General features: G+C 49.3%; 1 pseudogene; it reads right to left on the bottom strand.

Moving 5' to 3' along the window:
• The window catches only part of LOC122691733, a 31,702-nt pseudogene extending 16,076 nt beyond the window's left edge, over positions 1 to 15,626 (bottom strand).
• Positions 15,627 to 24,280: the final 8,654 nt, after the last annotated feature.

Raw genomic sequence — 24,280 nt, 5'->3', positions numbered from 1 at the left:
CAGAAGGAAATTCCCCATTCAGATCCAGAGGCTGACACTGGTCCTGGGAGGTGAGAAACGGTTTCAGGCAGTTTGTCCAGGGCAAAGGGAGAGCTAAAATGAGGAAGCCCGGGGCCATGTTTCCAGGGAGGGGGGCTTGTTTTTCCAAGAGAGTGGGTGCACTTACCATCTTTTGCGTTATCTCCAAGAGCTCATCCTCTGTCTTCTGGCGCAGGCAGTGAACAAGGACAGCCGAGGTGATGGTTTTGCACCCAGCAAAGGCAGCAATTTGCTGTAGAGATCACAGGTGACAGCAGAATTCAAGAGCCATGCCTCTTCCCTCCATCAATACCGAAGTGTTCTATTCCAACCTCCATTTCTATAGGCAGTCCGTGGTAGCAGTAAACACCCCAGACCAGTAGGTCCTGGGTCCCAGGCATGCCAGTTAGACTCCTCAGCCTCTGCTGCTTTATCTCTGTTCAAGTGGACAGAATGCTCTCAAAGCTGAACATCTAAAGAGAGGCAGCATGCAGGAGGTGCTTAAGAGCCTGGAATCCAGAATCCCACTTTCTAATTTCAAATCTGGACTCATCCAATTAATAGCCATTTGGCCTCAGGCCAGTCTGTTGCAAAGTGCAGCCAGAGGGGAAGATGCAGAAGAAGAGAAGTCAGGCACCACAATGACGGGACCCTGGAGAGTGTGCACGGGCTGCCTGGAGCCTGGTCCAGTGTCTGACAGACATCAGTGCTCAGTATGTATGTGGTGGAAAAATAAAAAGGCACAGGAAGAAGTAAAGGAGAGAGGAAGAGCGAGAATGTAAAATGAGAGTCTCAGATTCTCCGTTCTTTGATTTCTTGTCCGGTTTGATAGTGAAATTCAGTCCCATCTCTGAGACCTTTCTTTCCTTTAAGTAAGCTCCCCCTTGTGGACTTAAGCCTGATTAATGGGCATCTGCTGTTAATATCCGAAAATTCTGAAAACATTCTCAAAAATTCTAAAAATTCACGGAGCCCCTATTATTCTCTTTCTACTTACCAATCCCTTCAGTCTGTGCTGCCCCCACGCTCTGCAAATCAGCTCTCGCAGCCTGATCCAAACGCTCTGTATCACTGACTCCAAGCCACACTCCTCAGCAGAGCCCCTGTGGTGCTTACCCTTCCTCGTCTTCCTAACACTCACCAAATAAAGACACAATCCTCACCACATCCTGTGTAGTATGGCCCTGCCATGGTCCCATCCTCAGCTCTCTCCAGATTTCCTCTGAAATTTCTGCTCTGCCCAATCAGCCTTCCTCACTCTCTCGAGACATTGGCCCCAGCCACAGGACATTTGCACAGCCTGTTCCTGTTTCCTGGATATTCCTTGCTTGCCAAGAAATTTACTGCTTAGCCTTCTCATCTCAACTCGTTGATCATTTCTTTCTTCTTTCTCAGGAAGCCTCTCTTAATAACCTCTCCCTATGCCCTGGACGAAGTGCTCCTTTTGGATTCTGTTATGACCTCGGATACATTCCTTTATTGCTCTAGGTACAATTGATATTTTATAAGTGGCAAAATTATGTAATCATTAATCTCTCTATTCCTTGAGACTAGAATTTAGGTATCAGGTTATCCCCAAATGATCTGTTGCATGAATCAATGAAGCCATGAAGAATTCTCAGGTACCCAGCCTGGTCAAAGGTCTCCAGGGAAAAGCCACTCCAGGCCCACAAAGTGCAAATGAGTCTAGTTGATCTCAGACCTCGAGCGAGACAACTCACAATGACAGACATTAAGCCCAGCGCCCCACCTGGCACACTTTGGGAAACATGTTCAGTGGAAAGTGCACGGGGCTGGAACCAGAGTCATGAGCCTGAGTCCAGCTCTGCCCTCATCACTCACTGACCTTGGCGAGGCTCTTGTACTTCAGCTCCCTGCCCCAGTTTGCTCAGTGGTAGAACTGGGAGGTGGGGTGAGCTGTGTCCTCGCCCTTCCTGTTCAGCCAGTTCTCACTTCTATGATTTTCTGAGGATGTCAGCCAGACTCAACCCTAAGAAAGGGCCCTTGACAACTCCAGGAGAGCAGAGCAAAAGGTGTGGGGGCAGACCAGTGTGAGACCTACCTCAGCTGCAGCCTTCATGTCCTTCTTGAGCAGGGCGGAAGTGAGGGCCACGCCACTCTCAGAGATGGCTCGGTGGAAGAGATTCTTGGCCAGGGGAGATAACACCTGGGAGGACCGTGTTGAGAAAGGGAGTTTATGCTCACAGGAGGCAGGGAGGCTGTTCTTGAAGAGCCACACCCATCCACAACCGTGTCCTGGATTGCTCCCGTGGAGGCCATGGGCCGGGCTTCTGTAGAAAACCTCAGCTGGACGGGGGCAGGAGCAGAGTGAGGGCCAGAACAGGCAGTGTGTGGCGCCCACTGACTATAACAATCAACAGTATCTGTAGGCAGCTTAGCAATTCCTAGCAACACTGCAGAGGCACAGTTCTTACGGCAAGTACAGTCAAGTAAGAATTAGTTAATAAAATAAAGGTGAATCAAAAGTTTTAAATGGCTGGGGAAATATAAAATAAATAAATAAAATAAAGGCGCAGTCTGACTTTCTGTTTCCATTACTCAGAATTTATCCTAAGGAAAATGAGCATGGAGGTATATAACAATTTTTAATAATGTTCAGGTTGTTTATAATAGTAAAAATTGGAAATAACCCAAGGTTTCAATATTATGAGATTGGATAAATAACTTATTTTTCATTCTTACGATGAAATTACTTGACTATACAAAAAAAAATGTGAAAGAGTGTTTAATGCTCAGAGAAATATTTATGTTGTTTTATAATGCTAGGGAAAGTTTGTGTTTAAAAATTTCTAGCTAGGGCTTCCCTTGTGGTCCAGTGGTTAAGAATCCACCTTCCAATGCAGGGGACACAGGTTCATTCGCTAAGCTGGGAGGATTCCACATGCCATGAAGCATCTAAGCCCGTAGGCCACAGCTTCTGAAGCCCTTGCAACTAGAACTGAGCTCCGCAGCAAGGCAGGGCCCTGAGATGCCCCCACACTCAGAGAGTGTGCAGCGATGAAGGCCCAGCACAGCCAAGGATTTTAAAAAGGGATTATAACAGTTCTAGCCAGATTGATAGATGGATAGTCAGATAAACAGGGTGAATTATGGAAAAGAATTAGCAAAATACAGCTCAACATGAGTATCCATGCATAATGGAACTCTGAATGATTTTTTCTTCTATGAGATATTCTGTACCTTTCCTGTATTCCACTTCATGAAATATAAAAACATTTCCCTCTGAATGTTGAACTGTGAAACCAACATAGGTTCATAAAATGTAGTGACGGGGACTTCCCTGGTGATCCAGTGGGTAAGACTCCAAGCTCCCAATGCAGGGGGCTCAAGTTGGATCCCTGGTTGGGGAATGAAGATCCCACATGCAAAGCGGACAAAAAAAAAAAAGGCAGTAATAACGTTAACGCTCTGCTCAAATGTGAGCCTCTGCTCAAACGTGAGGTAGTTGGAGTGTTTCTCACAGCTCCCAGCACCTTCTAATCTGATTTCCATCTTTGCCTCCCTTGGCGTCTCCCTCATTCCCACTCCCCACACCACACTCCCAGGTCCCGTCTGTGTCCCTTGTCCCCTGTCCCACCCTCATCCCTCCTCCTCTTCTCCTTCCCCGCAGCCCAGCTCCATCCCTCAGCCCCAGAGCCTGCTGCCCTCCCTGCTGGGCATGGACAAGCCACCAGGTGCCCTCAGAGGGCCCCCACCTGTTCTCAGTGCTCGCGTCTCCCTGAACTGTAGTCAGACCAGGACACTCAGCCCAACCTCATGGTCGGCTCCTCTGATTAATCGTTTACAGGCACCCCAAATCTCAAGAGAAGTGAGGTGAGCCCTAACGTTAAAATGATGAAGAAGGAGAGGATCAGCTCAAGCAACACAGGTCAGGAAGAGTGTGTCTGTCGCAGCTGTGGCTACACAGAGTCGGGCCAGCTTTGAATCCAGGTCTTGAAAGTAATGGTCCCAGGACGAGATGGGCTAGTCTGCAAGGGGTCCCATCAGCAGCCACATCAGGGCCAGGAAGACTTACAAGAACGGAGACACTTTCCGCTCCTGATGACTCTCCAAAGATGGTCACAGAGCCTGGATCCCCTCCAAAGTTGGCAATGTTCTCCTGGACCCAGCGCAGCGCGGCCACCTGGTCCAAGTGGCCCCAGTTCCCACGGCCGTGCTCGTCCCCTGTGCTGTGAGTGAGAGAACAGGGAGGGGTTGGGAGCAGAGACATCCCGGCAGGGCCCTGAGGACCAGAGATGGGGCTGGGGGTCCAGGTGAGCCTCCTGGAAAGGACTGGGCTTCCACAGCCCTGACACGGGGTCTTCACTTTCCTGCTGTCCTGCTCTGCTGCAGGGCTCTACACAGCCATCCTTCATCTATTGATGAGCATTTTCGATGGTCGGGGTGACACCCTGGCTCACGTGGTGGAGGAGAGGCCAGGGGAGAGGAAGTGGGGCGAGTATGTGCAGTTACACTGTCACTGGGAGCAGACACGGGCCGTGGGGGGAAGAGCTGAGGGGCCTCCGTGAGGGGACACGTCCTGGGACACGACTCCCCTGGGACAACACTCCCCCGGCCCACAGGTCTTTGCAGGGAGGTGACCACCCCTCTCCCGGCCCACCCCCAGCATCTCAGGGTAAGAGGTCCTGGCGCCAGTGCATTCAGGAAAAGCTCAGTAACTGCCTTCTGGAGACCTGGTTCCTGTCCCCGGAGAATCCACGTGGGAGACTCAGCCTTCACTCACGCATGTGCCAAAGTCCAGGGAGGAAATGGGGTGAGTGGGCCCAACGCTCCTCCCAGTAGATGTACCCCTGGAGTCAGATGCTCCTTACAACCTCCCAGTTCCAAGCACACATTCCTTCATCTACAAGACTTCATGGAGCTCCCACATGAGTCTGCCCCTTCTTTACTTCCCAGGAGGAAAGATGTGTGAGCCTCTAAGAGCTGTGCTGCCTGGTAATGGTCGTCTTAAAGAAAGTGCCACATGCAAAGCAGCACAGTGAAAAAGAGATAAGTTGCTCAGATAGTAAAGTAATGCTCAAAATTCTCCAAGCCAGGCTTCAGCAATACGTGAACCGTAAACTTCCAGATGTTCAATCTGGTTTTAGAAAAGGCAGAAGAACCAGAGATCAACTTGCCAACATCCGTCGGATTATCGAAAAAGCAAGAGAGTTCCAGGAAAACATCTATTTCTACTTTATTGACTATGCCAAAGCCTTTGACTGTGTGGATCACATAAATTGTGGAAACTTCTGAAGGAGATAGGAATACCAGACCACCTGACCTGCCTCTTGAGAAACCTGTATGCAGGTCAGGAAGCACAGTTAGAACTGGACATGGAACAACAGACTTGTTCCAAACAGGAAAAGGAGTACATCAAGGCTGTGTATTGTCACCCTGCTTATTTAACTTGTATGCAGAGTACATCATGAGAAATGCTGGGCTGGAGGAAGCAAAAGCCTGAATCAAGATTGCTGGGAGAAATATCAATAACCTCTCACATGCAGATGACACCTTCTTTATGGCAGAAAGTGAAGAAGAACTAAAGAGCCTCTTGATGAAAGTGAAAGAGGAGAGTGAAAAAGCTGGCATAAAGCTCAACATTCAGAAAACTAAGATCATGGCATCTGGCCCCATCACTTCATGGCAAATAGATGGGGAAACAGTGGAAACTGTGGCTGACATTAACTTCGGGGGATCCAAAAATCACTGCAGATGGTGGCTGCAGCCATGAAAGCCATGAAAGCCATGAAAGACGCTTGCTCCTTGGAAGGAAAGTTACGACCAACCTAGACGGCACATTAAACAGCAGAGACATTACTTTGTCAACAGAGGTCCATCTAATCAAGGCTATGGTTTTTCCAGTGTTCATGTATGGATGTGAGAGTTGGACTATAAAGAAAGCTAAGCACTGAAGAATTGATGCTTTTGAACTGTGGTGTTGGAGAAGACTCTTGAGAGTCCCTTGGACTGCAAGGAGATCCAACCAGTCCATCCTAAAGGAGATTAGTCCTGGGTGTTCATTGGAAGGACTGATGTTGAAGCTGAAACTCCAATACTTGGGCTACCTGATGGGAAGAGCAGACTCATTTGAAAACACCCTGATGCTGGGAAAGATTGAGGGCAGGAGGAGAAGGGCATGACAGAGGATGAGGTGGTTGGATGGCATCACTGACTCAGTGGACAGGGGTTTGGATAGCCTCTGGGAGTTGGTGAAGGACAGGGAGGCCTGGTGTGCTGCGGTTCATGAGGTAGCAAAGAGTTGGACATGACTGAGCCACTGAACTGAACTGAGTTCAGATAAGATATCAACTTGGTTGGGCTTTGTAGGAATCATAGGAGTTTGTCAGGTAGATTAGGTGTTTTACGTGTAAGAACTCAGGAATAAGTGGACCAGGGTGGCTGGGAATGAGAAGGTAGGTGGAGCCCAATTATGAGGGGACCCAGATGTCTCAGTAGGGAACCTAGCAAGGATCCCCTTGAGGGCTTGCCTGACCAGAGTGGGGTCCTAGCACCCGCACACTGGGGGCAATGTGCCACGAGGAGAGTCCGGGGTCTTACCTGAAGAATCCCCAGATGCCCAGGCGGTACTGAATGGTCACCACCACCACGTTTTCATGGGCAGAGAGGGCCAGCCCATCATAGGTTGATGCCCCGCCCACCATCAGACCTCCTCCATGGATCCACACCATCACCTGGATGGGGAGGATGCAACCTCAGGGTTACAGGAAGCAGAGCTGGAGAAGACCTCAGAGGCAGGTTTCGTCACCTATCCATTCTCCCAGCAGTGGCCCAGGTCACCGCCCCACTCAGGGCACCCTGGCTGCACCTGCTTGTCTCTCCTGCCCCAGGGCCACCTGCTCACAGCACTCTTCATGCTGAGAACATCATCATGGGAACAGCCAAGGCTCGGGCATCGCCTCCTCCCCAACACTCCCACCACCCTCACTCCTGGACCCCTCACCCAGCTCAGTCCACTCTGCATGAAGCCCTTGGTTAGAAGCTTGGATCTGCTTCATCTTAGTTACCTTTTCGTTGGTGAATTCAGCTTCTCAAGTGAATGAATGATTGTGTCAAGAAGCATATGCCCTGGATGGTATTTGTTCTTAATATGACATCCTGTTGGCTCCTTAGCTCCCCAAATCTCACCCATCCTCCAAGTCCAGTATAAAACCAACTCCTCTAAGAAGTGTTCAATTATGAGGTGACTATGATCTGAAAACCTACTAGGTGCCAGGGACTTTGGGAAGAACTGAGCCTGACAGAGAACATGAAAATTCGTAAAACACTGCCCTGAATTTAAGGAGTTTACAAAGCAAGAAAGTGAGAATGACTAAAATTATATTACAAAAATTTGGTTAATAAAAAAAAAGAAATCATTTACAAGCTATGTGCCAAGAATCGTTCTAAGCAATAAAAATAAATCATCCATTTGAAAGGGACTCTTATTGTTCCATTACACAGACAGGAAAGCTGAGGCTTTTCCCTGCCCTAAGGTCACGCAGCTAATGGGTGGTAGACACAGGACTGGAACCCAAGCAGTCCGCTTCCGGAGTCCGCATGTTGAGCCACCCAGCACACAGAAGCCGATGGCCATGCCACAGCAGGTTTGCTGTTGGGGCAGAAGGAATGCCTTCCCTACAACTCCAACTAATGCATCAGGAGGACTTGCCTCATGTTCTGACCCAGACACTGCCATAAATCTTGATATTCGTTACTGAAAACTCATGTGTGATGATCCCCGATTTGAGGCAACAGCTGGTAAAAGGCAGAACAAAGACTTACACCTAGACCCTACTGGTCCAGAGCCTGTGTCCACACTAGAGGTTCTCCAGCCCCAGGTTCCCGGGGCCCCTGCTCCTCCGACACCTCCGATCCTTGACTGCCTCCGGGTGGAGGGACTGAGTTTGCAGTCATCTCTGAGTCCAGGCTGAGCCAAGGGCTGGTCAGCAGTGATTTGCTGAAGAGGCCAGTCTAGCTCTGTGCAGATCCTCCAAGCCAGGGGCCATGTGGTCATGGTTTTCCCTTCCCTCTATCTCCTCACCCCCACTTCTAGCTATGTGTATGTGTACACTGAGTATGTAATAGGGAAAATGAATGAAAGAACAACTGTGCCCACCTCTTTGAGCTTCTAGTCACACGTTCAGAGACACCTTTCTCCACATCTGGGCACCATGCCAGGGGTGTTCCTGGGTGATGGCTGGGTGCGCCCAGCCCTGTCTCTACCCTCATTGACCGCTCCTTTTCCAGCAGACCTGCCCCAACCTCCAGCCTGAGTCAAAAAGCCGGTCATCTCTCTGGGCTCCATGTTTTTGGAAATGCTGACCCACTGGGTCATCAGCGTGGGCCAAAGACAATCAGGAAGTGAATTTAGCCACAAGAAGATCTTGATAGTTGGCAAAGGAAAGGACAGGAGAAGCTTGTTGCTTCAGGCTCTGCCCCCCAACCTGTGACACAGAAAGCTGTCAGAGAGGGTCTCTGTGTGCTGAGGGAAGGCCACACACAGGCTCCTCTGCTAGCCTGTGTCAGAGAGCTCCCGGCTGTTCCAGGGGCCCCGTGCTCCAGTCCTGCCAACCCTCCTCTGTGACCTCACCTTCCCCTCACTGGGCCTCAGTTTCTCTGTCTATAAAGGAAGGGTTGGCTTGTTGGCGTATCTCCAAGATTCCTTCCAGCTCTAACTTTATGGAAATGATGTTTTACCCTGTCTGGGTATCAGATTCCTAATCTAGCAATTAAAAGTCATCCTTCTTGTCCATCTACTAGCATGAGAGACCCTAGAAAAATTCAATTGTGAATTACAGATGTGCAGCCATCTCCCCCAGGGGCCCAACTCTGGCCGAGGGGAAACAGGTGTGGGCAACCTGCGCTCCCTGATGTCAGGTTTGGCTGTGGTGGAAAAGAAAGCCCTGGGGCCCCAGAAGAACCTTGGCCCAAGATGCCCCCACTTAACACCGCCTTCATCCCTTCCAGTCTACACCAGCCTTGACCAGGGGTTCCCACCGCTTACCGGCAGCCTGCTTCTCTTCGTCAAGTCAGCAGGGGTGTAAATATTTAGGTAAAGGCAGTCTTCGGAAAACGTGAGGCTAATGTTCTCCTTTCTGTTGGTAAAGAGATCCGAGAGCAACTGCGCCCCCACTGGGTCCTGGGAGCACCTGCGAGGGGCAAGGAGAGAGAATTCTTGAAGTTCAATCAGAGCTGACCATGGAGATGTCTCCTGTGGTCATCGAAGGCCTTGGACTGCCAGCTTCAGGCCAGTAAATAGTGTTGTTCTTACCATACCTGGGGCATGCGATGGGGATCCTCAGGCTCACCAAGGTCTCCCAGGACCATGTACGGTCAGACCTGACCCTCTTCCCATCTGGGTCCTCTGGAATGCCCTGGGGCAAGGGAGGAGGCTGCCCAGTGTGCTGATGGGCATGAGAAAGGATCATTCCTGCTTCCCTGGGTCCACACCAGTGCTGTGTGACGCCCGGTGTAGACTGCCTATATTCTGCCCACAGGGAAACATGGTCTAGTTCACAGGAGACTTCCAGAAACCAGGAGAAGTCAATCAAATGGCATATATTTAGGGCCTACAATAGATCAGGGTCAAATGTTTGTGGGGCAGCATTAGAACTGCATCCTAGCCCTGCCTTAGCCTGAATGAATCACCAATCATTTCAATCATCCTGCCTGTATGATGAAGACTCTGAACACGCAGAAGGACAGGTTCAGAGATTGTCCAGCAGAACAGAACGCTTTTTTTCTGTACTGCGTGGCATGTGGATCTTACTTCCCTGACCAGGAAGTTGAATCTGTTGCAGTGGAAGGGCAGATTCTTAACCACTGGACAACCAGGGAGGTGGCCACCGTGCTGGGTCGTCTGTCGGGGACCTCACTGTATGGATCTCTTCACTTGGCTAGCGGTTTGTATCCTTCAATATCCTTCATAATGAACTGGCAATCTAGTGAGGAACTAGTTTCTTGAGTTCTGTGGGCTGCTCTGGTAAATTAATAGAACCCAGCAAGGGGGTTACGGGAACCTCTGATTTATAACCAGTTGGTGAGACACACAGGTTACAACCTGGAATTGGCATCTGAAGCAGAGGGAGGTTTTTTTAGGACTGAGCCCTAAAATTCCATCACAGATGGAATCTGATGCTATCCTTGGCAAAACAGTGTCAGAATTAGTTAAACTGTTGGGCACCCATATGGTGTGCAGGAATTGATTTATTTTTTTAAGAATTGATTTTTGACGTGGCAAACACACACACACACATTAGAAATGGGTAGAGAAAACTCTGTGATTCCATTTTAAGGGAGAAAGTACGCAACAGATAAAAGACTGGGAAAAGAGAATGCAAAATATGAATAGTAGTTCTGGCTTGGTGGTGGAACTGTGTGATTTTCATTTTAACTTCACTCACCTGTACTTCCACACTTTAAAAAATTAATTACTTAATTTTATTTATTAATATTTGGCTGCACCAGATCTTTGTCATGGCATGTGGGATTTTTCAGTTGCAGCACAGGAACTCGTAGTTGTGGCACTTGGGATCGAGTTCCCTGATGTGGATTGAGGCCATGCCCCCTACATTGGGAGCATGGAGTCTTAGTCACTGGACTACCAGGCAAGTTCCCTCACTTTTAGGTAATAAGTGTGTACTACTTATTACTTGTAATCAGGAATGGAAAAGAATGAATGTTTTTTTAAAAGAAAGCGAAGACGGATGGGAGTGAGGACGGCTGAGAAGAGAAGAAGGAAAAGAATGTAGCAGATGCAGGACCCTGGAAATAATTAGAAGTCTCTTACTGAGATAAATAATATGTGACTTAAAGGTTGCAGACATCCGAGGTGCCTTGGGAAGCAGCTGAGCATCTTCTTTGCCCAACTTGGCCAGCTAACTACAAAACATCAACCATGGTTCTGCTTGTGCCAAGGTAGCAAGACACGTTGGGAGTTGAGAACTCGGGCAATCAACACCCCAAAGCACTACCACCCACACATCTCCTGGCCCACCTTACTCCCCGCTATGGTAAAGTTCAAGAAGGAAAATAAACAGAACTGTGAAAATTAATAAAGGGAAACCTCACTAAAATAAAATGCAGAGGTCAGGAGGGGGAATTCTCAGGAACATACCACTTCACCTCAATACAGATTCCATTAGGTAGAGACAGACTTTGCACCTCTGGCTGGAAGTGACAGGACTTTACTATGAGAAAGATGAACTCTTCCCTTGGCAACAGCTCAGCCAATGAGAGACTGTCATTCCTCAGCCAATGAAAAGCCACTACATAACAAACCCCCAGTTTCCTTCAGTGGACTTTTTGTTTGTAACAGTGCCTCCTAACTTCCCCGTGGCCTCTATCAAAGAATTTCCTTTGTTTGGCCTGATTTGCATGTGGTTTGCCATAGTTGCATATCCACGATGGCAGTTCTTTGCGGCTCCCAGATCAACCCTGGTTCTGCTGGAAAATATCTGGTGGCTTTCTCGTTTTAGGTTAACAGAATCATTACTTTTGAAACCCCTCACCTGCTCCACTTTCTACTTTTTCCCACAGCACTTATCATATTCTGATACATTACATCATCTATGTGTTAATTTGCATACTTCTTCCTCTCTGTCTACCCCAGCTATGATGCAAGCTCCATGAACGTGGGATCTTTGTTCTGGTCACTAATGGATTCCAGGAAACTAGAAGATACTTGGGAAAGTTGCTCAAGAAATATTAGTTGAATAAAGGGCTCTAGAAAACTATAAGAGTTCTGGAAGGTTGATAGGGATCTACAATATCTTGAGGATTCCAGGATGAAGTATGAGCCACTCACAGGACTGTCTTGGCTCCTTCCTGCATCCCTTTGAGACTAACAGCCCCACTGAAAGATGCCAAAGCCACACCCCCAACTTACATGGGAGGGTAAGAGGTGGTATTCTTCACCAAGGTCCACGGCTCTGCAGGCTGCGGTGGAGCAAACCTCAAGGATCCAAGAGGAGGCTTGGCAAAAGGGACTCCCAGGAAGACGGCCACAGGCTGTGCAAATCCTTTCAAGCTGACATGTGTCCCCAGGACTCTGCCCTGAGCAGTGTCCACAATAGGCGGTGAGGGCGCCAGCCCTGCTGGACATTGGGAGGAAGTGAGGACTCGTCAGTGGTGATGGTGAACTGGAGCCTGCGTGGATTTTGTTACCTTTGCCAAGTGATCTTTAATGTCCTCTCAACTCTTTAAGCCTCAGTTTCTTCTCATATAAGAGAGGGAGAAGCTAACTTTCCTTGCTAACTCACAGGGCTATCTGAAGGAACAAATTGCAATTGGGGGTGTAAGAACATCCTATGTAACAACATAGGACATAAATGCATGAAGAAGAGCTGCTGGGAATGAAGATGGCACTCAGGTTCCATACTTAGGATCCTCTGGAAACAACCACCCACTGGATCCCAGTGGTGAGCTGCACGCTGGATAAGAGGAGGAGCAAGAGGCGGCTGCTCTCCTCAGACATCTGACCTTACGTGCAGAATGAGCACACACATACCTGACCCTCCTGTGGGGAGAAGTGGCCCCTGTCCTGGGAGAGGTACTGAGTAAGGCCCCATAGGAGACAGAAGAGGGAGCGAGGCCCACTGACTGCTGGCTTCATGGAAGCAGTGACCTGGCATCTGGGACTAGCAGTGCTGGAAAGAGTGACACCGGGAAGTGAAAGAGAGGGTATAAAGGCATAAAGAGAGACGAGATTGTGCAGAGGGGAGGCTCTGAGACAGCAAAGCATAATGCCTGCCTGAGGAAGCGCGATGGGCCCCTTTGGGTCAGGAAGAGTCATGGGGGTGGAGCATAATCCTGGAAGGTTCATGGCTGGGAGAGTCCCAGATGCCAGGCCAACCATTCGGGCTTTAGTTAGGGGGTAAATGAGCAACCGTGAACCATCCTGGCGTAAGAGAGAGACACAATCAGCTTGAAGAAGCTCCATCCGATGACTCTGAGCACGGTCACCAGAGGGAGCGAGACTGGGGGTCACATTTTGTCTGGCCCAGTCTCGTGGAGCAGGCGGTTTTTTCTCACTGAGCTCAAATGCGTCTCCTACAGTTGCCATGTCAGACCCGTTCCTCGCTGCTCAGGGAGATTCTGCGCCTTCATGAGGCACGGGGCCTTAGTGTGACCCCTGTTCACGCTTGTCCCTCAAGTCCTCTCTTGTCCATTCTCAACAGCTGCAGTTTGTTTAAGCATCCTAACAGGAAATGATTTCTAGGCTCTCACCCTCCCAATTGTTCCCCTTTAGATTCAGATGAAAGGCAAACCTCTCTCTCAAAAGTGTGTGGCCAGAACAGAAAAGAATAACCCAGATCTGTTCTTATGGGCACATGCAATGACAGCCTTCAAGAGACATGAAGTGGACAGATGCCCGACTGGCAAGGGGGAAAATGTGGGTAATGGGTTGAGAGGCAAAGGCAGTGATGCTGACGGCAGATGTTGACACTTTTGTTGCATGTTTGTGGATTGAGCACTCACCATGTGCCACGTGGGCACTCTAATCAGAAAAGCCTGGCTAGGGAGACATCAATATGTCCATTTTACAGATGAGGTAACCGAGGAAATGGAGGAAGACAGTATGGACTTTCTAAAGGTAGTAAGGTATGGACCTGCCAGGTAAACCAGCAGTAAGGGGATAATCAGCTTCTAGTGTGTTCTTATTCAGTGCTTCCCCTCAGTTCCAGGCCTGTCACCGTGTCACAGCACCGGGAGGAAGATAGACCCAGGGCAGCCTGCGCCGTCAGAGCACCGATGGCCAGAGCCTGGCTCTGGACTCAGGAGACAGAGAGAGAATTCAGAGACTGATTTTCCAGCTGACCTTGGGCACGTACATTTCCCTCCTGAGCCTCAGTTTTTCCATCTCTAAAATGGTACAGATGCATTCTGAGGGCGCTTGCTACATTGTTGGGTTCACCATGTCCTCTCTGTTCTGTATTCTGAGGCTTTGACATCTGGAGCCTTGCTGATTGTGCGGGCATGGCCCCTCCCAGAGCTAGCCAATCCCTGGAGACAGGAATGAGCTTCCCCTTCCTCCTGCCGTAGCCGGTACCCCAGTCTCCTTCTTTCTCAGGCCCTCTGCTCCATCACCATCACCCTGCCCCAATCACCCCACTGCAAAATACCTGAACACTGTGGGCGCCCCTAACCTGCTGACATTGGTTACCTCGGGACTCCCAAACCTGTTTATCCTGTCTCTCCTCTTCCTTTGGCATCAGCAACCAAGATAAAGGCCCTTCATCCCAATTTCTTTGTATTCCCTCTGCCTAGAGACCCCCTCGCCGTCTTCATCACCTGCCCCACCATGGAAAGGCCATGCCCTCTTCTTCAGGGAAATGTGTCTTAATCATCTTTTCAATGGCAGTTGGCTCCTGGACCTGCTTGCCAATATAGGTAGATGTAAGAGACGTGGGTTTGATCCCTGGGTTGGGAAGATCCCCCGGAGGAGGAAATGGCAACCCACTCCAAATTCTTGCCTGGAGAATCCCATGAACAGAGGAGCTGGGAGGGCTAGAGTCTGAAGGGTTGTACAGAGTCTGACACGACTGAAGGGACTTAGACACACACTCCTGATCTGTGGGCCTCAGAAGACCCCAGACTTTCTGTTAATACGCTGTCTTGGAAAACAACTCCTTTATCTCTTTTTTCACTTTCTCTGTTTCAGGCACACTTTAGAAGCAACAGCCCATTTCCACCTCACAAGAGCCCACTGAGGTGGATACAGCTGTCACCCCCATTTTCGAAATACAAAGCCAAGGTCCAGAAAAGGGACCTAACGTGTCTAAGAACACACAGCTACTAAGTGGTGAGCCGCGACGGCCACCCACACCGCTGTTTCCAGAGCTGGTATTAATACTCTGGTAAGGCTGCCCGGGTGGCTCAGTGGTAAAGATTCCGCCTGCCGTGCAGGAAACGTGGGTTTGATCCCTGGGTGCAGATGATGCCCTGAAGAAGGAAACTGCAACCCACTCCAATATTCTTCCCTCGGAAATCCCACAGACAGACGAGCCTGGCAGGCTACGGTCCATGGGGTTACGAAAGAGTCAGAGAGGACTTAGCCAAAAAAACCAAAAACCCCTTCCAAGATTCTGGTAAGGACCTGCTCCATAGCCTTGTTAATAATCAAGAGGGAAAGACATGGAGGAGCTCGCCCAAGTCCTCGGAGGGATGTGGAGGTGAGCTTGTTGTCCTCCTCTGGAGTGGTGGCTCGCAGCCGAGTCTAGGGTCTGTATGGCCCCCTGTGTCTCCTGCTGCGTCTCCTCCTGCTGGGCTACACCAGCCACGTTCACAGAGCCCGCGCTGCTGCAGCGCCTGGCCTGTCACTGCTTTGCCCCATGCGCATCTCCTCTCCCATGCTCCCCATGAGGATTTCCAAAGGAGCCCCGGCTATTTGCATTCAGGGGGACTCACCCCAAGCTGTGCAAGTAGAGATCGAGGTCAGAACCAGAGCGCAGAGCCACATTGTGGAACGGCAGCTGCTCCTGTGGCCACAAGTCTCTGCCCTGCCCAGAGCGCTGCTTCACTCTGGGCCCTCAGCTCCTTCCGCAAGCTCCTGCCCCAGCTGCTCCAGAACAGAAAAACTGGCCTCCCTTCCTTGTGGGTGCTTGGGGCCTGTGAGCCACGCCCGCCGAGACCTCACCCTCTTTGAAATCAAGAACCCGGACCTAACTCTCCAATTACAGGTAGTCACAGACTCTTCAAACAATTTGTTTCCTAAGGGCTTCTCCCTTCCTTGACTCTATGCTCAGTGTTCTGTGAGATTCCCAGGGCAGGCGCAAGCAGACACAGGCCTTCAGACAAGGGCAGCCTTTGGTCTGGGGCCCTCAGAACAACTGGAAAACTTGCAGAGTGACCCTTAGCCCCATAGCTGCCCAGTTAGAGAATGAGATGTGGGGCTTGTTTCAGAGTTCCAAGTTCTTATTTTGGAAGCATCTTGATGCCCTTCTGATGCCTAGATTAAGTTTACAGTGTTCCTGCCAAGTGAGTCAGCCTCCTGCTGCACACCTCAGCATCAGGGAACTCATTACCTCTCTATGTAAGGATCTTTGGAGAGAATGGGATTACATAAAGGGACTCCACCTCTCCCTCGTCTTTGGCTCTGATTATTCATTCATCCATCCCTCCCTCCACCCTTCCTTCTATTTAGTCATTATTTCATTTATGCATTCATTCTCCAAATATTTGCCAAACGTCTGGCTCTATGTTAAGTGTTATTCGTCTTTCCAGATGGCGCTAGTGGCACAGAACTGGCACAGAACCCGCCTGCTAGTGAGGGAGATGCAGATTTGATCACTGGGTAGGGAAATCCCCTGGAGGAGGGCACAGCCACCGACTCCCATATTCTGGCATGAGAACGCTATGGACAGAGGAGCCTGGGCAGAGGCTACAGTCCATAAGGTCACAAAGAGTCGGACACGACTGAAGCGACTTCCCATGCAAGCCAAGTGTTATGGAGACAAAGATAAATCTAAGACATGGCCCATCTCCTGGAGGAGTCACCATGTAATAGACAAGACAGAGGCAGGGAGAGGTGATAGGTGGGTTGCAATGCAATGTGGCAGCGCCAAAGTAGAGGGATGCAGAGTGCCCTGAGTACACCTGTGCCAGTGCCCTCACCCTCTAGGGACAGAGGAAGGTGCTCAAAGCCCGTCTAGTAGAATCATTATATGTCCAATACATGGGACATTCTCTAAGTTCAGTCTGGTACAGCCGGCTAAGGCAACACAATACTTTCAGTGAATCTAGTGATGCACACCTCTGTTGCTTAACAAGGAAAGACAGTCATGATCTATTGCCAGTGGGAAAAACAACTATAATATACTTATGACCGCATTAGGATCCTGTTTGGCAGTCACTCAAAAATCACACACAGGGACTTCCCTGCTGTCCAATGGTGAAGACTCCACACTTCCACTGCAGGTGGAATGGGTTTGATCGTTGGTCAGAGAACTAAGATCCTGTATGCCATGTGGATTGTTCAAAAATGTTTTCTAAAATATTGAACACAGAGTCATCATATTACCCAGCAATTCCACTCTTAGGTATATACCAACAATAGTTGAAAATACATACCTACAAACACTTGTACACAAGTAACAGTGATTCATGATGGCCCAAAGCAGAAAAAAGGAGAAATCAATAAAACTAAAATAAATAAATAAAACATGAAAGTAAGGAAATTAATTAAAAAAATGTCCAGGAACAGATGAATGGACAAATATCTATCTGTACCATGCCATATTATAGAAATGAAATACCGGTTCAAGCTTACATGGATGAACCTTGAAAATATTGAATATCACGCTAATGAAAGAAGCCAGATGTGAAAGGACAGCGATTGTATGATTCTATTTATATGAAATGTCCAGATTAAGCAAACCATAGAAAGTAGCTCAGAGGTTGCTGCAGGCCCGGGCTGTAGGGAGGAATGAGGTGTGAGTGCTTCTGGGTAGAGGCTTCTCTTTGAGATGATGAATGTTCTGGGATTACATAGCGGTGATGGTCACGGAACTCTGTGAGTATACTGAAAAACCACTGAACTGTAAGCCTTAAAAGGTGAATTTTGAACTTCCCTGGTGGTCCAATAGTTAAGGTTCCACGCTTGCCATGCAGCGGGTAGGGGTTCAATTGCTGGTGGGGGAACTAAGATCTCACATGTCACATGGTGTGGCCAAAAATAAATAAAATTTTAAAAACATGAATTTATGGTGTGTGGATTATCTTTCATTAATGAGATATTTTAATAATCTAGTCTTCCTGAAGGCTCAGTGGGTAAGGAATCCTCCTGCAATACAAGAGACACAGGAGATATGGATTTGATCCCTGGGTTGGGAAGATTTCCCCGGAGGAGGAAATGGCAACCCACTCCAGTATTCTTGCCTGAGAAATCTGTGGACAGAGAAGCCTGGCGGGAAACACTTTACAAATGCCCCACTGTGAGACCAAACATGCCTCAGATGCTGTGCTTGGCATCCCCAGAGGGAACATCAGTCTTGGCTTGGCCAGTTCCAGTGACAAGTCACCCGATTTTCCTGAGAGCTCCCTGTGCTGACTTGGCTCTGAATCTTTGAAAGTTCCTCCCTAAGTCAGGCTGAAGTCCACCCTTCCTTGAAAATTCAGCCCTTTGCTACTTGAAAGTCACAAACTGATTTAGATTTGGAGGGAATTTCCAGTCTCTTTTCTAGCAAGCGTACCTGAGACTTGGTTCCAGACAGAGAACTTCATACCTTCCTCTGCAGGGTGATGGCTTCTCTGCAGTTTGAAGGGCGTGGTGCGTGTGTGCTAAGTGGCTTCAGTCCTGTCAGACTCTTTGCAACCCTATGGACCATAGCCTGTCAGGCTCCTGTGTGTTAAGTGAATGGCAATAGATTCAAGGTGTTCCCCCGCCTGGCAGTCGCTGGAGGGAATCGCTATTTGATGTTCAAGAGAACCGGGAGTTATGTGGCTCAGAAGAAAAAGAAATGCAAAAAGGCAAAATGGTTGTCTGAGGAGGCCTTACAAATAGCTGAGAAAAGAAGAGAAGCGAAAGGCAAAGGAGAAAAGGAAAGATATAACCATTTGAATGCAGAGTTCCAAAGAATAGCAAGGAGAGACAAGAAAGCCTTCCTCATGATCAGTGCAAAGAAAGAGAGGAAAACAATAGAATGGAAAAGACTAGAGATCTCTTCAAGAAAATTAGAGATACCAAGAGAACATATCATGCAAAGATGGGCACAATAAAGGACAGAAATGGTATGGACCTAAGAGAGGCAGAAGATAACGAGAAGAGCTGGCAAGAATACACAGAAGAACTATACGAAAAAGATCTTCATGACCCAGGTAACCATGATGGTGTGATCACCCACCTATAGCCATACTCTTGGAATGGGAAGTCAAGTGGGCCTTAGGAAGCATCACTATGAACAAAGCTAGTGAAGGTGATGGAATTTCAGTTGAAATTTTAAATCCTAAAAGATGATGCTGTGAAAGCGCTGCATTCAATATGACAGCAAACTTGGAGAACTCAGCAATGGCCACAGGACTGGAAAAGGTCCGTTTTCATTCCAGTCCCTAAAACAAGGCAATCCCAAAGAATGCTCAAACTCCCGCACAATTGCACTCATCTCACATGCTAGTAAAGTAATGCTCAAAATTCTCCAAGCCAGGCTTCAGCAACATGTGAACCGTGAACTTCCAGATGTTCAAGCTGGCTTTAGAAAAGGCAGAGGAATCAGAGATCAAATGCTAACATCCGTTGGATCATCGAAAAAGCAAGCAACTTCCAGAAAAACATCTACCTCTGCTTCATTGACTATTCCAAAGCCTTTGACTGTGTGGGTCACAAGAAACTGTGGAAAATTCTGAAAGAGATGGGAATACCAGATCACCTGACCTGCCTCCTGAGAAATCTCTATGCAGGTCAAGAAGCAGCAGTTAGAACTGGACATGGAAGAACAGACTGATACCAAATCAGGAAAGGAGTACGTCAAGGCTGTATATTGTCACCGTGCTTATTTAACTTATATACAGAGTACATCATGAGAAATGCTGGGCTGGATGAAGCACAAGCTGGAATCAAGTTTGCCAGAAGAAATATCAATAACCTCAGATATGCAGATGACACTACCCTTATGGAAGAAAGCGAAGAATTAAAGAGCCTCTTGAGGAAAGTGAAAGAGGAGAATGAAAAATTTGGCTTCAATTCAACACACAGAAAACTCAGATCATGGCATCTGGTCCCATCACTTCATGTCAAATAGATAGGGAAACAATGGAAACAGTGACAGACTTTACTTTTTTGGGCTCCAAAATCACTGCAGATATGAAATTAAAACATGCTTGCTACTTGAAAGAAGAGTTATGACCAACCTGGACAGCATATTAAAAAGCAGAGACATTACTTTGCCAACAAAGGTCCATCTAGTCAAAGGTATGGTTTTTCCAGTAGTCATGTATGGATGTGAGAGTTGGACTCTAAAGAAAGCTGAGCACTGAAGAATTGTTGCTTTTGAACTGTGGTGTTGGAGAGGACTCTTGAGAGTCCCTTGGACTGCAAGGAGTTCTGATCAGTCCATTCTAAACGAAATCAGTCCTGAATATTCATTGGAAGGACTGATGCTGAAGCTGAAACTCCAATACTATGGCTACCTAATGTGAAGAACTGACTCATTTGAAAAGACCGTGATGCAGGGAAAGACTGAAGGTGGGAGGAGGGGATGACCAACGATGAGATGGTTGGATGGCATCAGCGACTCAATGGACGTGAATTTGAGTAAACTCCAGGAGTTGGTGATGGACCTGGCAGCCTGGAAAGCTGCAGTCCTTGGGGCTGCACAGAGGTGGACATGACTGAGTGACTGAACTGAACTGTGGCTCTGAAGTCAGCTCTCAGATTGCCTTCACGTGCCCTGTGTGAAGAGCCAGCCTGTGCAGAGTGCATGGGTTTGGGTGTCAGGCATCCTTGTTCACAGACACCTTGTCACTTCCTGGCAGAGGCAAGTTATGGATACACTCTGGAATTCCATTTCCTCTTTCCTATAAAGAAGATAATAAGACTTCACTTGGCAGTTCAGTGGTAAAGAATCCTCCTGCCAATACAGGAGACATGGGTGGGATCCTTGATCTGGGAAGATCCCACATGCCACAGAGCATCTAAGCCTGTGTGCCACAACTGTTGAGCCTGTTCTCCCCCACAAGAGAAACCACTGCAATGAGAAGCCTGTGCATTGTAACTAGAGAAAGCCACACATTGCCACACATAGCAACGAAGGCCCAGCATGGCCAAATATAAATAAACAAATAATTAAAAAGACGATATTTCTATGTGGGGGAATAAATGAGATAGTGGCTTGATTTCCTAGCACAGGCTTCCTGAACAGTGTCCATTATGATCTCCATATCCACACTGACATTAATGGAGCTCCCAATAAGCACCTGGAGAAAGGCTCATTGGTTTGCAACCATGCTCAGCGTGAGGCCACAGACAGATAGGAACCTTGCTTATGCGGTGCCCACAGGGCCTGTGCATGTCCTCCAATAAGCCCCACAGAATAAGTCACTGTACCACCAGTTGAGCAAACTCAGTGAACTTGCATGGTCTGGAAGGACTGCTAGTTACAGACAGGTAAAGCAACTTCACTAAGGTCACACAGCCCATAGTCAGAGGGCTGAATCTACACTACACTGTCTCATCACGTGGCCATGCTGTGTTGATGACGATGCCCCTGGATGCTGACCCTGCCTCTCCTTATTCAGAGTTGTAAGGGTGCTCAGAGACATCCAGTTGTACTCCTGGCTGAAGAGGTGGGAGGATGAGGGCCAGAGACATCACCGAGTATGCAGAGGGTCCTGACAGCCACCTCAGTCCTTCCCCCTAGGTGTTCAGTGTCCTTACTTGTCCTGGGATGACATAGTGGGGGTTATCTTGTGGGGGGTGAGGGTAGGAGGCTGCAGGCAGCCTGCAAGGGTGTCAGTCCAACACATAACCTCTCTGTGCCTCAGTCTTCTCTGCTCTAAAGCACAAAATAATAGTGTCTGGCTCTCAAGATGAAAGAATGTAATATATGTGCAGACTGTCATAATATGTTTAGTGAGCATAATGTCAGCTATTTATTTACTATTATTATTAGCATAAGAGCCATTTTTCTCCTCCCAGACAATCAAGTAGGGGCAGCAGGCTTAGCTCTGGGTTCTGTGTCGTCCACATCAACTCTGTGAGCATGTGACCAGTTCCCCTGAGAGGGCTTCCCTCCGTTCAGGAAAAGAGGCATTGACCCTAGAGATAGAGGGCCATGAACAAGACAGTCTGGGTCCTCCCAACAGATACAGAAGGATCCTGCCCTTTCTGCTGTCACCTGCTCCAGGGTTTCCTTACCATTTTCTTTTCAATGATTCTTACATTCATTATATGAAATTAATATACATTTTCTTACATATATGGAAAAAAAATCCCTTGACCACTAGTGAAAAAGAGAATCAGTCGGTAACCAGAACATCATATATACATTTCTTTTCTCACATGTGACTCTCAGGATTGAGCCTTATACAGTAAGAAGTGCTGAAGACATAGTTCTGGGCTAAAGGGAATCTTTCTCACTTTCCGTGAGGAAGTGGAAAAAAAAAAACCATAAGCAGAGCACCACCTCCCAGCACCATGAGCCTGCCTGAGAAGTCTCCTAGTACTGTGTGCAGTTTTGCCTTTGAAAAGGCCATCCTAACTAGTATTTCCCTCAGGGTTGCTGTGAGAATTCAAAGAGCAAAAGCAATGAACAAGTCTTGGTACAGACTCCAGGGTGTGTACTGGAGTCTGACAGGGTAATACCCACTGGTCTTTCTTACTGAATGCCAGGTCTGCCTATCTCCCTGGGGGGCCATCCTATAGGGAACCTCCATCCTGGAGAGCAGAAGCCCCATTAAAGTTGAGGGAAGCCGCTGGAAAACTGAGGCAAAGGGGCCCCTGGTGAAACGCGCCATTGTCTCTTCAAGAAAAGAAAACGGAAGTGAGGACCAGAGGCCTAAGGAAATGTGGGTCGCGGGGCTGTTACAGGAAAACCGCTGCGAAAGGACCGTGGTGGGGACCGAGGCAGGCCATGCCTGGGGACCCCGGGGAAGGGGAAACGGTGGCGAGGGTCACCTCCACCTTGGGTCTGGGGCACCACTCCCCGGCCTCAGCCAGGTGGGACAGGAGCCAGCGGGAGGCGGGGGTGGTTCACTGGCTCCAGGCAAGCGCGACCCAGAGGCCGGCGGCGCGGGGTCTGTGGCGGGGAAGCCGCGAGGACACAGGAGCCGTGCTCCCAGACGCTCGGGAACAGGTGGCTGCTCACGTGGCGAACATGGGGACGGGCGGCCGGGGAGGCTGGGACACTGCTTACCGCTGGGCGCCAGGCCCCTCGGCTCCAGCCGGACCCAAGTGCAGCGACGCTCGGCCCGGCGCTGCGGGCGGGGCGGGCGCAGGGGGCGGGGCCTCTGCGCGCGGGCCACTCCCCTCGGAGTGGAGCTAGGCTCTGGGCTCCAAGGCCTCGCACCGGACCAGTGGGTATGCTTCACCACTGCTTTGGACCTTGGACCTCGCCTTTCCTCCTGATGGACCCCAGGTGCTCCTGCCCCACTGGTGAGGGGCCCCTGGATTTGAGCCCTACTGATGCCTGCTTCCCAGGCACAGGACAGAGGGTCCCTAGGGTTGCAGAAGGGAGTGTGTGGAGTTTGATCACAAGGAGACCCGAGTCACTTGGTGCTCCAGGAGTGTCTTCCTAGCCAGGCTCTTGAGAGCATTTCAGGCCCCCTTGGCCTCTATTCTAAATCTGAGGGCACGGAGGCTCCAGACTATCCCTCTTGTCCTCACCCAGGGGGTCAGGGGACAGCAAGACCAGGACCCAGTGCTGGGCGGAGACCTTGGAGCTGCCGGGCCTTGGGGCAAGAGGGGACATGGTGCCTCTTGGGGTTCAGGACATAGACTTGGCCCTGAGCCCCAGTCAACCTGGGTTGGGTCTGGAGCCTGGGGCCTTCCCTGGTAAGGGGATTTACTTTCCTGGGACCCGACGCGAGGAGCTGGGGCTTCTCTATCTGCCTGAGTGGACTGGGAGCTCCAGCGCTGATGCTGACCCAGGAGGAGGGGGAGGGGGCCCTGCTGACGTCTGCGGTGGCTCCTCCTTACCCCCCTGCTCACTGTTGGCCTTTCCCATCGGGGCAGGCGGCTTCTGCACCTGCAAGGCCTGCAGATGCCCCTCCTGCAAGAAGAGTGAGTGCGGGCCCTCCTCTGGGAACCCAGGGTCTGGGCTGAGTCTGAGGAGGGACCTGGAACTCAGCAGGCGGGAGCAGGACACTTACCAGACTTCCTGGCACCTGCCTCAGCAGGAACAAATTACCAGTCATGAGATGACATGGTGCCCGGTAGGGGTGAGGGCGAGGATGTTGCACTCAGCCATCAAGAGTGCCCATCCCTCCTGTGTCACTGCCGGGCGACCTCACCTCTCTGCTCAGTTTCCTCCTCTGTGACAGTTGCAACCACATCTTCTGGTTATTTTAGAATTTAACTTTAGGCAACAAGCTTAAGATTTAAGAGTTCAATAGGATTTAATTATGTAAGAGATGGACAGTCTTAGAATGAAGTCTAGCACACACTGAGCAACCAAACTATCAGATATTACTTATCATTCATATTACAGAGATATTTTTCGACTTCTAAACCAATAAGCCAGGGCTGCTGTTCATGGCTGTGTGTCCTGTGTCATCCTCGAAAACCAAGTGTGATTGTGCCATTGTCCAGAGAGGGTTATCATCCTTT

Source organism: Cervus elaphus, chromosome 4 (genome assembly GCF_910594005.1).
Source record: "Cervus elaphus chromosome 4, mCerEla1.1, whole genome shotgun sequence".
In the NCBI taxonomy this organism is placed as follows: Eukaryota; Metazoa; Chordata; class Mammalia; order Artiodactyla; family Cervidae; genus Cervus; species Cervus elaphus.
The sequence above is the reverse complement of the archived record's forward strand: the minus strand, read 5'-3'. Positions and strand labels throughout refer to the sequence as shown.